This window comes from Sander lucioperca, chromosome 7 (genome assembly GCF_008315115.2).
Source record: "Sander lucioperca isolate FBNREF2018 chromosome 7, SLUC_FBN_1.2, whole genome shotgun sequence".
Lineage (NCBI taxonomy): Eukaryota > Metazoa > Chordata > Actinopteri > Perciformes > Percidae > Sander > Sander lucioperca.
In genome coordinates, this window is record NC_050179.1 from 19,144,266 (window position 1) to 19,158,925 (window position 14,660).

Genomic DNA, 14,660 nt, shown 5'->3' on the forward strand with positions numbered 1-14,660 from the left:
CTGTGAGCCACAAGATTGTCTGGAGAGTAATGTCGTCGGCCTGGGCTGCACAGCACAAGCATGTCAGCAGCACAACACCAACAGCTGCGAGTCCTCCGTCCGTGTCTCGGTTCAGGAATGTTTGGACAGAGCTCACAGCCCAATAGTCAACGAAGGGTTTAAAGTGTAAATCAATGCTTTGGTTTGCAGTTGCATATGGAAAGTATGGATAAATCATGGGTTAGGCATGAGTAATAGCAGGTGTAGACATGGAAGCATATTTATCCAGCTCACAGACATCAAATGGACAGAGCTAGTTCAGGCAATGAACTAGAGTTGTGCTGCTAAATGTTTTATTGACATGTTGTTGCACTCAGCTTATCCACAGGCGCTTGTACAATAAGGGGCTCTTTTATGCTGTCATGCTCAGTTTATGCCAGCAGATAGTCACTGTGACAGATGGGTGATTGTAGAGTCAGACATTTCTTCTGCAATATGCTGTGACTCGGACAAAATACATGCTAGACCACACATGGGGCCCCGACCAATCATGGCTTGCTGTCTTTCACGACTTGCATGATGTACATATGTGATGGGGTGGGGCCGCCACACTTTCACCTTACAGCACCTATGAATATTAACGTATGTAATCGCGGTTTTTATGAATGTGAGTGAACCTGGGACGTTTCATCGTCACTTGGCAATGAAGGTGGGGAAGTCTTTTTCCTTCCCAGTTTGTATGACACCCGACATATTCTTTGTTCCTATAACGCCCCATGTCTGTTGGTCTTTTGCTGGCTGTCCAAAACTGGGAAGACACTGCGTTTTTATTAATCTTGTACATTAATATGGGCGCTCTGTACACTGTCTACATGGCTTAAGCTGCTGCTGCATCGTTATTGATCGTAACGACATTAGTGATCGTTATTATCACTGCTGCTCACATATAACATTTAATCAGCCCACCCAAGCATCCACCTTCAGATTGTAATTTATCTCGAAGGGGTTGTGATTTATTATCATCACTCTATGCAGATCTAACTTTATGCTGTGGGGAAACAATACTCTGTATTCACACAACTGTTCCAACTTCCCAGTGGGTTGGAGCTAAATGTCTTATTGTATGTGTATTGTGTGTATTCAGTTTGTTCATGCTGTATTACCACTTTTAATCGCCTAGATTAGCGCGGTATATCACCTCAAACGTGGGAGCCAGTGGTTTGATGCAGTCGTATTAAATATCCCAGGGTCCTATGGTGTCAGATCAGGTTGCAATTTGGTGTTGCTGCATGGCATTTAGAAACATTTCCTCAACTGAATCAATAAGATGCTCGTCAGTCCGTGGAAAGTGGAAAACGTCTGTGTGTTTGTGTGGGCGTGGTCGTGCCTGTCTCCTTGTGACTGTGCTGTTTTTTATCTCCCTCTAACACTTTGTCATTGCATCTTAAGCTGTATAATCTATGCATTTATTTTTCACGGTTGTTTATAGAAAATCTGGTAAAATACATGGATCAAAACTGCCTCTAAAGATATATGTGAATACATGCAAATGAGGAAATCTTAGCAGATTGCCATCATCTCTCAATTTCTTCACCTCTGTCTGTGAGTGCTGTTGGTCTTATTAGGAGTCCACACACCTTGGTTAATTTCTGTCACATTATTGGTTCCTAACATGCAGCAGGCCTTTTAGATCCTGTCGAATCTCTGGGAACATAAACTGTTTATTTCTGGCATCGTTACTCAATCTTTTTGTCTTTCAACAAAATTTTCAGAGCAGATTTCTAACCCACATCAGTGTCTAGTGATTCCACAAGAAACTCAGTGGTACAGTATGTTTGTTTGGAAATGGTGTAGCCTTGTATTTACAAAAACATTTGAATGTTGCCTTTCAGTGTAATAAAGAAATATATGGAACCTGCTGACATGTTGACATTGCAATCAGTGACCAGGTATGGGTTGCCAGTGATGCTGTCGCTAGGGCTGGGCGATAACAACAACATTACAATAATGATAATATTTTCTGATTCATGTTGATATATGTCATGATATAGAAAATTAATGCAAAATCACAGTCAACATCATCATCTATCAGGGCAGTATTTTGCCTTTTGTATGATGTAGATAGTAAAGATACAGACATGAAATGCAGGGAGAGAGAGGGAGAAGACATGTAACGAACATCCTTAGCTGGAGTCAAACTGGAGATGTTTATATGGTATGCATCTTAACCACTCTACATTGTTATACATTACATCAGGCAAAACTCCTGTAAAACAAATTTGGTTAGTGTTTACAACAGAGTTTTGTAAAATAATATGGCTCCAGTGAAAGACTATAAAAGATATAAAATTATTGCCCTGGCCAAGCTCACACCTTCATTCTTATAGTGAAAAGAATGAGGTTAACTGTAAATAAATTTGTGTATTTATTTTTGCGTTTATTTGTCAGTAATAGAGAGGTTAAAGGGAGCGAGAGATGGAATGACACAGGCAACATCCTTGGCCAGACCCGAACTGGCGGCATTGCGATTACATCAGCATCCTAAAGCTCCAGGCCACCAGAATGCCCCAAAAGGACATGTATTTTGTATAACTCTATACATTTGAAGGTGTTAAAACTTGTTAGACCTACTCATGTACACATTTGTCAATAACTTGTGTTCTCTTTTAGAAATATAGCACCATATTTCCAGTATTCCAATATTTTTTGGTTCGTTCATTATTTAAACTGTTTGCTATCTGATAGCTGATTTCTTTTGTTCTTTCTTTCTTGCCAGCTTTGATTCGACTCCCATTGACACACACACACACACACACACACACACACACACACACACACACACACCTCTTCCCCTCTCTAAGACGGGGCCCGTCGGGAAACTGTGAAGCGTTTTGAATGTGAATGCAGCGTAGACTTGTCTCCCATTAGCATGCCAGGCTGTCAGTCTCCACGCTGAGTCCCTCGCTGTCCGGCTAAAAGCTGCACTATTGTCTCACACACACACACACACACACACACACACACTCACTCACTCACTCACTCACTCACTCACTCACTCACTCACTCACTCACTCACTCACTCACTCACTCACTCACTCACTCACTCACTCACTCACTCACTCACTCACTCACTCACTCACTCACTCACTCACTCACTCACTCACTCACTCACTCACACTCTCTCTCTCTCACTCACACTCTCTCTCTCTCAGAAGATATGTTGCTTGCCTACCATAAAATCCCACCGCTATTTGGCAATATTTATTGCAATGGACAAGAGCGGGGGCTTATTTAAACCCAAAGATGGCCTCATCTCGACGTTGCCATAGCTACAAAATGTCCCAAAGCAGTCTCTTGAATGCTGGAGGGTTGGTGGGTGGGGAGGTGGGGAGTTTGCCTCTGCCTTGTGGCATTACCAGTAGCAACAGAGGTGGACGCCACTCGGTCTGCTGTCTCTGATTGGTTGTGATGGACATCTCTATTACACCATCATCCCTCTACCAACCTCCCAAAATACAGCCTCAATCAAGACAGACTGGCTCATCAGGGCTGAAGAATCCCAATCCTGCTACTTGATGGAGCTGCAATTAACTGTCAGGGCTGCTTTATAACCTGTGTGTCTGTCTTGGGAGCGTCGTGGTGGGAGGTGGGGAGGGATAAGACGGCAGCTGCTGTGAGGGGACATGAGCTGGGACAGCGTCACAACATTTAGAAGAGATGACAATGAGTACGTTTACATGCACATAATATTCCGTTTTTTGCCCTAATTCTGAAAAAGACGATATTCCGACTAAGCTGTTTACATTGCTAATGAAAGTAAGTATTCCACCAATATTCCTATTCCACGTCCACATGTAGCCGTGCAAAACAGGATTTTTTCAAAGTTTACCAGCGGCAGCGGACTTGTTGGACCGTGCGAACACAGCGTCCCTCTTTCATTCTTTCAACCAGCTTGAAAACTGTTGGCTGGTTGGTTTGTGTACAGAAACCATAGCAACGCACAGAGCTGACCATAAGCCAGCGGTGAAAACCCCGATTGAGACTCATATTCCGAATGCGCTGTATACGTGTCCAAACAATGCCTCTAAAACCCGACTAATACCGGAATATCCCACGTCTTAATCGTAAAATGCTATATTCGGGAAAAGGCCTTATTCAGAATATCCAACCGGAATATGCTGTTTACATGACCTGTATCAAATTTTGAATATTGTCATATTCTGAATAATAGTGGATTATTGGTGTGCATGTAAATGTACTGAATGATTTAGATGAAAAAAATAAATTCTGCTTTGTAAAAGCAGGATGTTCCAGGAAAAAATGATGAGTGCTCAGACCAAGGCAATGAGAAAGAGAAAAAACAGACTTTAAATTAGAGAGTGGGATGAAATAGAGAGGAAACACACAAAGCATAAGAGCATAAGTGGTAACAGTTTCTGATAGGGAGGAGAGAAGAGGTATGGTAGGACAAGAAAGGTCATGAGCTGGACTCATGGCTGTGAGGTTGTGTGTAGCTGAGCCAAATCAGGCTGGAAGCTCTATAAATAGTCCTATACATGTACTTTTGAGGAGCACAAAGGTTGACTTTCCTGGAATCAATGAAAATATGATCACCTCAGAGAGAAGAGCAACAGTGACTCATGTGGCACAAGAGATTTAATTGATGTGGTTTAAGAGTGAACCTACGTTGCTATTTTAAACTGAGGATCACAGAGCCTTGGCAAAACTTTTAAATGTATTTACTTGTGATTTTTCATGGAGCTTTTTGCCTTTTAGTTTATAGTTTACAGTGGGGAGAGGGATATGAAAACATGAAAGTTGGGGAGATGACCCTCCAGCTGAAATCAAACCATTGCATACATGGTAAACATCTGGACCTACCTGAAACATACATGTACAATGTAACTTTATGGATAAAGTATTTGGATATGTGTATATGGATATCAAATTATGCTTTTCATCAGTATTGTAATAAGACAATGTGAAGTTGTCAGTTTGTCAGCTAGATTACGTACATTGTATCTGGTCAGTGATTGGTTGTGTCGTGCTGATCACCGTGTAATGTTTTCTGCTAGTGTAGTAAAGCAATACATATCTATTAAACGAGCAATCTTAACTCAAGGTCTTAATTGGTCTGGAGCTTTCCACTCTATTCTGTAGTCTTCACCCACAGATTACATTTGTGCATTTGCCATGGAAATAGATGTTCAAACAGCTCTAGGACCTATAATCCATGTTGATTTAAAAGTTGAGCTTGCACTTTATTGGTTTAGTTTCCAAGATCAAGAATGAACCATCATTTCACCTGTAGAAGTCAAAACAGCACTAAAGTTTCCATATCTGTTACTCATAAGTGAAAACGATTCCTAACACATCTCATCTGTTGAACTATATAAAAAAAGTGCACAGTAAAAACCTCTGAATATTTTCAATACTAAATGTTTACTTTTATATCTCTAGTTCCCTTCTCTTTCTTTATCCTATAATACATATTTTAATCGCCATATTGACTTATTAATTAATTTACTATTTAACCTTCCTTTGTCGAAGTTAAGGGCACTGACTCTAACAAAACGTACACATCTCACTGGGATGGTCATTTGTGGGATGCAATCCATTTGTCAGTCATATGCCATCTCCTCTCCCGCTTCAGTTATGTTATCTAACATTCCATTTTTTGTTGTCGTCGGCATATTTGCGTTCAGCTCCACCGGTCCTGCTCTGTTTACTCTGAGCCCTCTGTTTGTATGAACAGAGGAATTGTTGCATGTCCACACGCTGTCAGGACAGACAGGATGAGAGATGGTGGAAGTAGATATTGTACAGCAATGCAACTGCTACCTGTCGCTCTGTCAGGGGGATTGATGGCTCAGATTGTGTCCTTAACAAGCTGTTAGTTGCAGATCAGCACTCCAGAGTGATCAAAGTAAATGAAACGGCTCTTCAGTTTAATGACGGTGATGTTTTATATAGAACATGGTGTATCATTTATTCTATTTGGATTTCTCCTCTCTTCCTTGGCAAGTACAAGGACCCCATTCTGTCCCAGCCTTACAATAGTTAGCTAATAAATAGCATTAGCTTGAGATGTTCTGCTACCATTTATATAATATTTTTACTGAACCTTGGCTGCAGAATTTTGCAGAATACCTATTTTGTGACAACAGATCTTTTTTATTTAATATATTTTTTTAGCTAAGGCAGCGACATGGCTCAATGGATGGATTTCCATGACATTTTGTGCAGACTTTCATGATTCAAAGAAGATGAATCCTGATGACTTTGGTGAGCCTCTGACTTGTAGTTTAGCGCCACCAGCAGATCAAAGTTTTTATTTATCCTGTGAAATGGCTCAATATTAACTTGATTAATTAGCACTAAAGCATTCATGGTTCCCAGAAAATGTATCCTAATGTCTTTGGTGATCTGATCTTTCCTCTAGCCCCACCATGAGGTTGACATTTGTGGTTTTGGGTTAAATGTCTCAACAAGTATTTGATAGATTGTTATGAAACTTGTTGGTATAGACATTCATGTTCCCCTCAGGATGAAGTGTAATAACTTTATTGTTGCCCTGACTCATATGTCATCAGGTCAAAATTTAAACTCGTCAATATGACCAAATACCTGCAAACCTAATGACATTCTCATCAGCCTTATCTGTACTTTGTGTTTGGTGCTAATAAGCAAATGTTGGATGGTAATCATGGTAAAATTTAGACAAATTAAAACCATTATACCAACTAAACCACAGCCTGTTATCGTGGTCATTGTGAGCATATTAGCATGGTGACATTAGCATTTAGCTCAACGCACCATTGTGCTATCATACAGCCTCACAGAGCTGCTAGCATTGATATATACTCTTATGTTGCATGTCATAGCCCTTAAATTGCCTCCTCGAGTCCTCCACTTGCCTTCCTTCCTCGTGTCTTAGTCCCTCCCACCGAAGAGGCACAGGAGATATGGGAGGAGAGAGTCAACGAGCAAATGTGTTTTTGGAGGGGTGAGCCGTCCTTTCCTCTAAAGCGTCGCATGAATTCGTCAGCTGTTTGGGCAGAGTTAGCAACTCCATCAGCTGCACGGCTTCCAGGAAGGCTGCTCTCATGTATCCTTGCCTATAGCTCCTCGATGATCCCTCCTCGATACTCGCTCCTTGGGGCAGAAATAAGAGCTTTGTGACGGACCTTCACCGAGGAGGGACAGAACCACTTCCGGTTCAGCCGAGGACCGAGGAGTCGAGGAGCTATTAAATAAGGGCCATGAGATGCAGCCTTAGTCTTAGTTTTATAGGGAGGACACATGATTATCTTTTTGTAGTGAGGTAGGAAACAAGAGTTGGATTTTTTTGTTTTCAGGATGGATTCTCAAGTTTTAGTTTAATTTAACTTTAGTGCAAGCATTACCCCATTGAAGTGCCCTTCAAGTCCCAGCCCGCTGCAGCAGAGCTCCGCTCTACTGCTGTCCAAGAGAATTTTCCAACGGGTCAATAAAGTATCCCATTATATTATTAACCCTGCACATCGTAGGCAGAAATGCTGTAGCTATGAGGCTCGCAACAACTACTTAAGTTACACCAGTGACACATTTTTCCTCATTTTACCTCGATGATGTTGACCCGCACCCACGTACAGTAGCCCTACCGCCGCTGAAGAGCAGCCAGTAGATGGGATACATGTTAACATGCTGATCATGTTAACGCTGCACTTACTTCCTACATTCTTGTCCTCTATAACTTTACAATCCTCATTCTCGCCCAGCAACTGATGGCCTTGTCTACAAAACTTGTAACTTGTAATTATAAAATCCATAGAAATAGCTTCTTTTGCAACACATTCTGTGCCCCCTAAATAGCCTCCCCAAATCCTCCCTCTCTCAAGCAGATTCTCAATCTGTTCACAATGAATCTTATTTGCTGCGAAGGCACAAACTGCAGTGTGAAAGCAAATTTTTAGTCAGTGCAGGCACTTCCGTAATGAGCCTAAGCATTATTCACTTCTCTACATGCTCTTCTGAATCACAGGGCTCCATTCCACTGTCATTCCTGTTTATGCTAATGCAAAATATTTTCATTATCTCTGCAATAAGACATTTAACAGGCTCCCTGCTCCTCAGCCTGGTGAAGAGTGCCTGTAATTAGAGTCAGTCAGGCGCTGAGGCAGGGGGCCAAAGCATCACAGCTGATTTGAATATGGACAAGTGTCGAACAAGCAGTGATCTGATTCCTGTCGAGCTATCAGGAAATGCTCCTGCATGAGGTCTGGATAATTACAATGGGTTTATTCTCAAAGGACAATGAATGTTGAAGAATGAGCCCTCGGGACTGTGATGTAAGGTTACTGACTACGTAGTAACATAAATGCATAATGGATCCCTCTAGTGAATGTAGATGTCACCCTGCTGGCATTTATACAGTTTTAGTATTGCAGCCACATTTTTAAATGTTAAATGAGTGTGTTTTTAAAGGTCCCATATTTGAAAAAGTGAGATTTTAATTTCTTGTATAGTCACAACTATACAGGAAAAAAAAAAAAAAAAAAAAATATATATATATATATATATATATATTATAGAAAAATATTGTGTTTTTTGAACATTAAAGCATGTAAACATGTTCTAGTAGAAACTCAAAATGCAAGCACAAACCTGAAAATGAGCAAAACATGGGACCTTTTTAAAGGAAAACATTGAGATACAAGAGCTGCAGTAGTCTAGTTTTGCAGATGGTACATAAACAAATAAACATACAAACAAATTTCAACCTAATGATGGTGTTAGATGATTTACACAAGTTATTAAAATTCATCCTGAAGGGGAACAGGAATTCCTGCACCACATTTCATGGCGATCTATCCAACAGTCTTCAGCACCAATAGGGCAACAAGGTTGGTTGTTCGCTGCAGCCATCTTTATGCAAAAATAGCGCTCGCATTCAGTGCGGAGGACAATACAAACCACATCTGTTCATCTTGAAAACAGATGATTAAAGTTTGCAAAATGAGATTCTGTGGGCGAAAACTGGTTAAAGCGAACCTGAATTTGACCGAGACATAAACAGATGTCTTGCAGATACAGTATGTGAAAATAAATTTGCAGCTTTAACAAAACACCTGAGAGACAGTAACACTGTATAGCTGAGAGCTGCGATGACCGCAGCCTTGATGCCATGAGGTGAAAATTAAAGCTTTTGCGTAACTTTTTCATATTAATCAACGTCCGTTACATTCAAGCCATTGCCAAATGAGTTGCTACAAAGCTAATTAAGACTATCAGCTCCACTAAACTCTCTCTGTATTTCTCAGTATGGCTATGTTCAGAAGATTTTGGCATCCGGCGACTTTCGCGCGCAGAAACTCGAGTGAAGATAATTACCTCTCCTGAAGAGTCCATCATGTTTTTTTAATCCACCGTGTCCTCCTTGGCTACTAGCAACTGCATGGAGGAGGAGTGGGGGTGGTGACAGTTTTGTTATCATTACTTAGAATTCCTCATGGGGGTGACAGATACTACGCACTATAGCTTTAAACTGGCTTGTTAACATTTTTCATTGAAAGTAATGACCGCTGCTTGCTCCAAGCTTGTTCACCCATTTGCAGGTTGAGAGGTTTTTAATAATGAATACTGATAATCTTACACATCCATTTTGGGCGATGCTGGAGAGCAAAATGGAAAGATTTCTTTTTCACAGATTTATCAGAACATTCAAACTGTCAGTGAATATTATTTCCAATTCTGCTAACTAGTTTCTTTTTAACTGCTCTACTGTTTAGTGTGCAGTAAATCGATCAAACAAATAACCAGCCCATAACTAATATTAGCATAGCAGCACTATAAAAATGTCATGTAGCGCCAGGGCTCGTTTTGTCACCGTATGCTGCGTTGGAGTTGCATTTGTGGTGTTGCTGATGGGCCTGCTGTGTGAAGTCTTTCCCTTTTGTGGGTGATGTATTGGTGAAGTGTTTATGTTGTGAGGCAAGTGCTACAACGACAACACAGGGGCGAGAGCTGTTCAGTGGAGGCTGAGTGTTTTTCTACCGCTTTGACTTTGGCTGTTGACAAGTTTAGAGATTGAGGGGAGGGACCATGTTTCCTGACCATCATCTCTGTCAGTACTAAAAGGTATGCACACTAGTTTAACTTTATTATCGTGGAGTAATAGTGATTATTCTGACGTTTTATGGAACAAATGAGTTTCCATCCTGCCTCTGGATTTTAATATAACGCCCGCTTCTTTTTCTTTGTATTCCAGGACTTATTTTAAATAGTATCTTGTAAGTGTGTTTACAATACACACAAAAGATAATACATTTAATGAAACTACTGGCCGTAATATGATTGAATTTGCCAAATGCACGTCATGCAATTCAATTCATTTTGTAGCTGTTTCATGTTTCATGATTAAACTTCAATAAACCTTTTATTAGCAATGCAGCTCACACTTGCTCACTTTTATAGTCACTCATGAAGAAGTCATAAACTCAAAAAACATTGACGTTGTGTCATCTAATAAATGTTTACAGGCAATCTAATTTCGAGTTAATTCCAAATAAAAACAGGACGTAAAATTGGTTTGCTTGATAGTTTTGTATTGATCTCATCTATTATTTCTACTCTAAGAAGAATCGCATCACATTTTTATGCAGTGGCATTTGAAATATGGCCAAGTATTGAATGACCGCCCTGAAAATGTAACTCATTTTTAAGATTTATTCCCCTAATATGTTGAGTTAACACGGTCATTCTGCCTTTCAGCTCTATCTTGAGACCTCTAGACTTTGCACCTTGTATTTTTTCATTTTTTCATAACAATTACTTTAGAGAACCGTTAGTTAGTTAGTTAGTTGTTAAGTCAGTTTATTTTGATCACATAGATACACATCACATACATAACATAAATGGTAAAAAGTGTCACCTTAATTCATACGGTGTCATGTTAACTCGTTTCTAATCAAGGTGTAGGTTGAAGCATTTACTTATTACACCTTCCCTTTTTACATTCTATTTTATTTATATTTTGTTCTTAGGTCCTTCAGAATCTAATCAATCTTATTAAATGTATTGTTATTCATTCTGTATGTTATATATTAAATATTAACACACATATTACGTGCAGAAGATATGAAACAAAACACAATAAACAAAACAAAATACATTCCCATTCATATACACATTGCCATACATGCATCAATAGGCTTTTGTCAGTTGTCAGTATTTTGTCTTTTCAGTGCTTTAAACGTGTGGCGAGTAATTAGCAGCAATGGAACTGGCAATATTTGGGTTAATTAACTTAATAATACGCTTACTTTTAGTGTGTCCACAGAAATATGGCTATATATCCCTTTTAAATACTTTGTTATCCAATAGAAAATCGGGTGAGATGGCCCTGGTCCGTGGCAGCAGGGTCTCTCCATGCCAGTGATGTCAGTGATTCGGGTGTCTGCCTCAGTTATTACTGGCACCGTGTTGTTCCCAGTCTGCCAGCAGTGCTGAGCGACTGCCCCCCCTCTGTCAGTCCCACCTCATCCCCTCTGTGCTGCTGCAGATGCTCTTTATTTTTACTGGGTCGCATTGAAACCAGAGATGAGGGGGGGGGGAGCTGCCTGGCAACATAAAAGCGCTGTGTGTAATGAGCAAAATGATGCTTCGTGCATTAGCTCTTAAGATGTTGAGGTCATACACCGGGTTGTAGCAGGGCCACTTTACCTACGCTTCCTGTCTGAACAATAAACAATGGGTGTGACAAAGGGAGCCAGGTGAGTGGGAGATGAGGCAGTGATGAGCTAAAGAGCAAGCTCTAGATGCACCTCAAAGTAGTCCTCTTTGTGTTAAAATACTGGATCCTGTATATAGAAAAATCTTTTTCTGGTAACTACATTGGCACAACCCTCCAGCCTTACTCTAAAAGCCTTGCACAATTTGTGATAAAGCACCTTGAAAGCTTAGCCGTCACCACTAAAAAAGGAAATGTGGCACCAAAGACTAGCATTATGAGTTGTGCTTATCAGCCTGATAGTCTGAAGTGTGACACAAGAGATTCGTAATAACCCACATTACAATGATTTTGGTGCCAGTGGGCACACTGGTAGCATTCAACTCACACTCTGCCACAGTGGCAGATAAATGTCTGGTTTTTACTACTTAACCCGACAAAACCTCTGTGGGCTTTTATACACCTTCATTTAATCAAACAAGGGGACAGTTCTGATTGCTTTCTAGCCTGAGTGGGAGTGAGGAACGGAGTGATGGAGAGAGTGTGAGAGAGATGGACTGTGAGAAAATCAAATAAAAGAGGCTGTTTGTGTTTGTGATGTTTGCTGGATGTGTGGGTGGGTGGGTAGGTGGTAGTGTATGGCTGTGAAACCTGAACAAGACATGGTGGCAGCAGCATGGAGCTGAATGAAATGTGTCACCGCCTCATGTTCACTGGGCCAAAGAAGGAATTTGCTGGCAGCGACGGCCTCATCGGAATTCAGCAGGCCGACTGAGTGCATGTGTGTGTGTGAGTGAGTGAGTGTGTGTGTGTGTGTTTGAGTTTGTGTGTTTGTAGTGGTCAGATTGTATTCCATCTCTTTACCCCCTGGCCAGTTATAGGACTAAGCTAGTATGCTGGTGCTCCCTCCTCCTTCAGACAGGAAGAGCGTGCAGTTCACGCAGCATTCGCCCACATTCTCATGCTTGGAGGGGAGCAAAATTAATGAAGCTGCAGCAGTGACCTTGTGGACACAGGTAAACAAAAATAGTCTGCGGCTTTCTGTTTTCTGCTTTTCTTTCTGCTTATGCTGAGGAAACTTACAGCATTTTTTGTCATAGTTTTATTTTTGCAGTGGCAGAACAAGGTGGAAGTGGGCTCTAATGTGACAGCAGCAGCAGCACTGAGCTGCTCGCAGGGCTGCTCTGTCCCTACTGCTAGCCACCAACAGAGCAACACAAAGTGTCTCGCAGATGTTTCTTGTACTGATAGCATGCTTGAAAGCTCTGCAACTTTAAGTCTATATTGTATTGTATCTCTCTGTATGGCTGCAGCCCAGCTTTGTCTTGGTCAGGATAGTGAGCTCTTCAGTTTGCCGTAGCACTGTGGTCCTCCAGAGCCAAAGACTAAAGGAAGCCAGAGACCATCCACTTCTCTACAGTAATATTTCAAACTGGTCAGAGTGGGATGATAAATGGATTTAAAGTTTCTGTTTTTGCTAAATAACCTGTAAAGTATTATGATTTGTTGATTAGTTATAGACTATGTGTAGAGTCAAGTCAAGTCAACTTTATTGTCAATTCTGCGATATGTGCCAGACATACAGAGCAATTGAAAATACGTTTCTCTCCGACCCACGGTGCAAAGAGGACACGTACAACATGTATACTATAAAAGATAAGAAATATATACAAATAAAGAAAAAAAAAGATAAGTAATATGTACAAATAAGATAAAGAAAGATAAGTAATATATACAATACAGTAATACATTCTAAATAGTGCAAATGTAAGGCAAAATCAAAACTAAAGATAGGGTCGGCAATTCAGCAACTTAATGATGAGCTTCTCACTAAATCACATTTCTTCCTGTTATTTAGGACAGGGCACAGATTTTTTTTTGGCAAAGCATTAGTTTTGGTACTGCATGCTTTCCTCCTCTGAACCAACAGTGGCTATCTAAAATGACTAAATCACATTTTTAATGTCATGTAATTTTATTCAAATTTCTTTATACAAATTTTGGTCAGTATGTCTAAGCATTGTGAAATTATTGAATGACATTATTGAATTAAAATCCGGGCGCCTGGGTAACTCACCTGGTAGAGCATGTGCCCATGTACGGAGGCTCAGTCCTCGACACAGTGGCAACAGGTTCGGTTCCGTTCGGTCATTCCCCCTCTCTCTCTCCCCTTTTCATGTCTAAGCTGTCCTATCCATAAAGGCCTAAAATGCCAAAAAAAAAATCATCTTTAAAGAAAAAAAGTTCAAATCCTCAGATGTGTGATCAGTGGTTTAATCTACCATAACCCTTTTTGTATAAAAAAGAGTTATGCTTATCAGTTTGCATGGACTGATGACTTATAATTAATATAGTGCACTATTCTGGTGTGCTATATCAGTTTATAGGCAGACATTTGTACTGCTTAGTTTGTGTTTATGTCATGTAAATCTCTATAATAATTAAACAATACATTAATTACTGTTTATAGTAAACATTATTGTAGTATCATCAGTATACAAACTACTATTTCATTCAAAATAACGAATGATTCACATCACAAGTTACCAGAGCTCAGTTTATGTCCTGAAACACAAAATGAAGTGATGTATTCAATTTACAATAATGTGAGAATAGCAAGCAATTAGTCACAATCTGTATTGCTGTGACCAACAAATGTTTGGCTTTCATTTACTTTTCGTTAAATAACTAATCAATTATCGGCTAGTTGTTTAGCATTAAGACAGTGATTTGAGAATCTTAACAACAAATATTTCTAGCTTCAAGTTCATGCTGTTGGTGAGAGCTGGAGGCTGAAAGCATCATCAGGGAGCTCTTCTGACTTTCAGTGGCTGTTAAATAATCAGAGCAGCGGTGCCAGCAGCCCACTCTGCAGGCTGCCAAAAATCAACAGTGATAATGTTTTAACCTACTTTTGTCCTGCGGCCAAATCAGACCCCTTTTGCAGCTGTGACATTGTGCAACTCAATTA

General features: G+C 40.2%; 1 protein-coding gene across 7 annotated transcripts in view; it reads left to right on the top strand.

The window, feature by feature from the left end:
* The window catches only part of LOC116046819 (pleckstrin homology domain-containing family A member 7-like), a 148,028-nt gene that overhangs the window by 47,897 nt on the left and 85,471 nt on the right, over positions 1-14,660 (top strand). The window contains exon 1 of one of the 7 annotated variants that reach the window (XM_031295246.2): positions 12,527-12,705. The exons of the other annotated variants lie outside the window; for them this stretch is intronic. The gene's annotated coding sequence lies outside the window, so the exon portion shown is untranslated. Of the gene's footprint in view, positions 1-12,526; positions 12,706-14,660 lie in introns of those variants that run through there. 7 annotated transcript variants of the gene reach the window in all.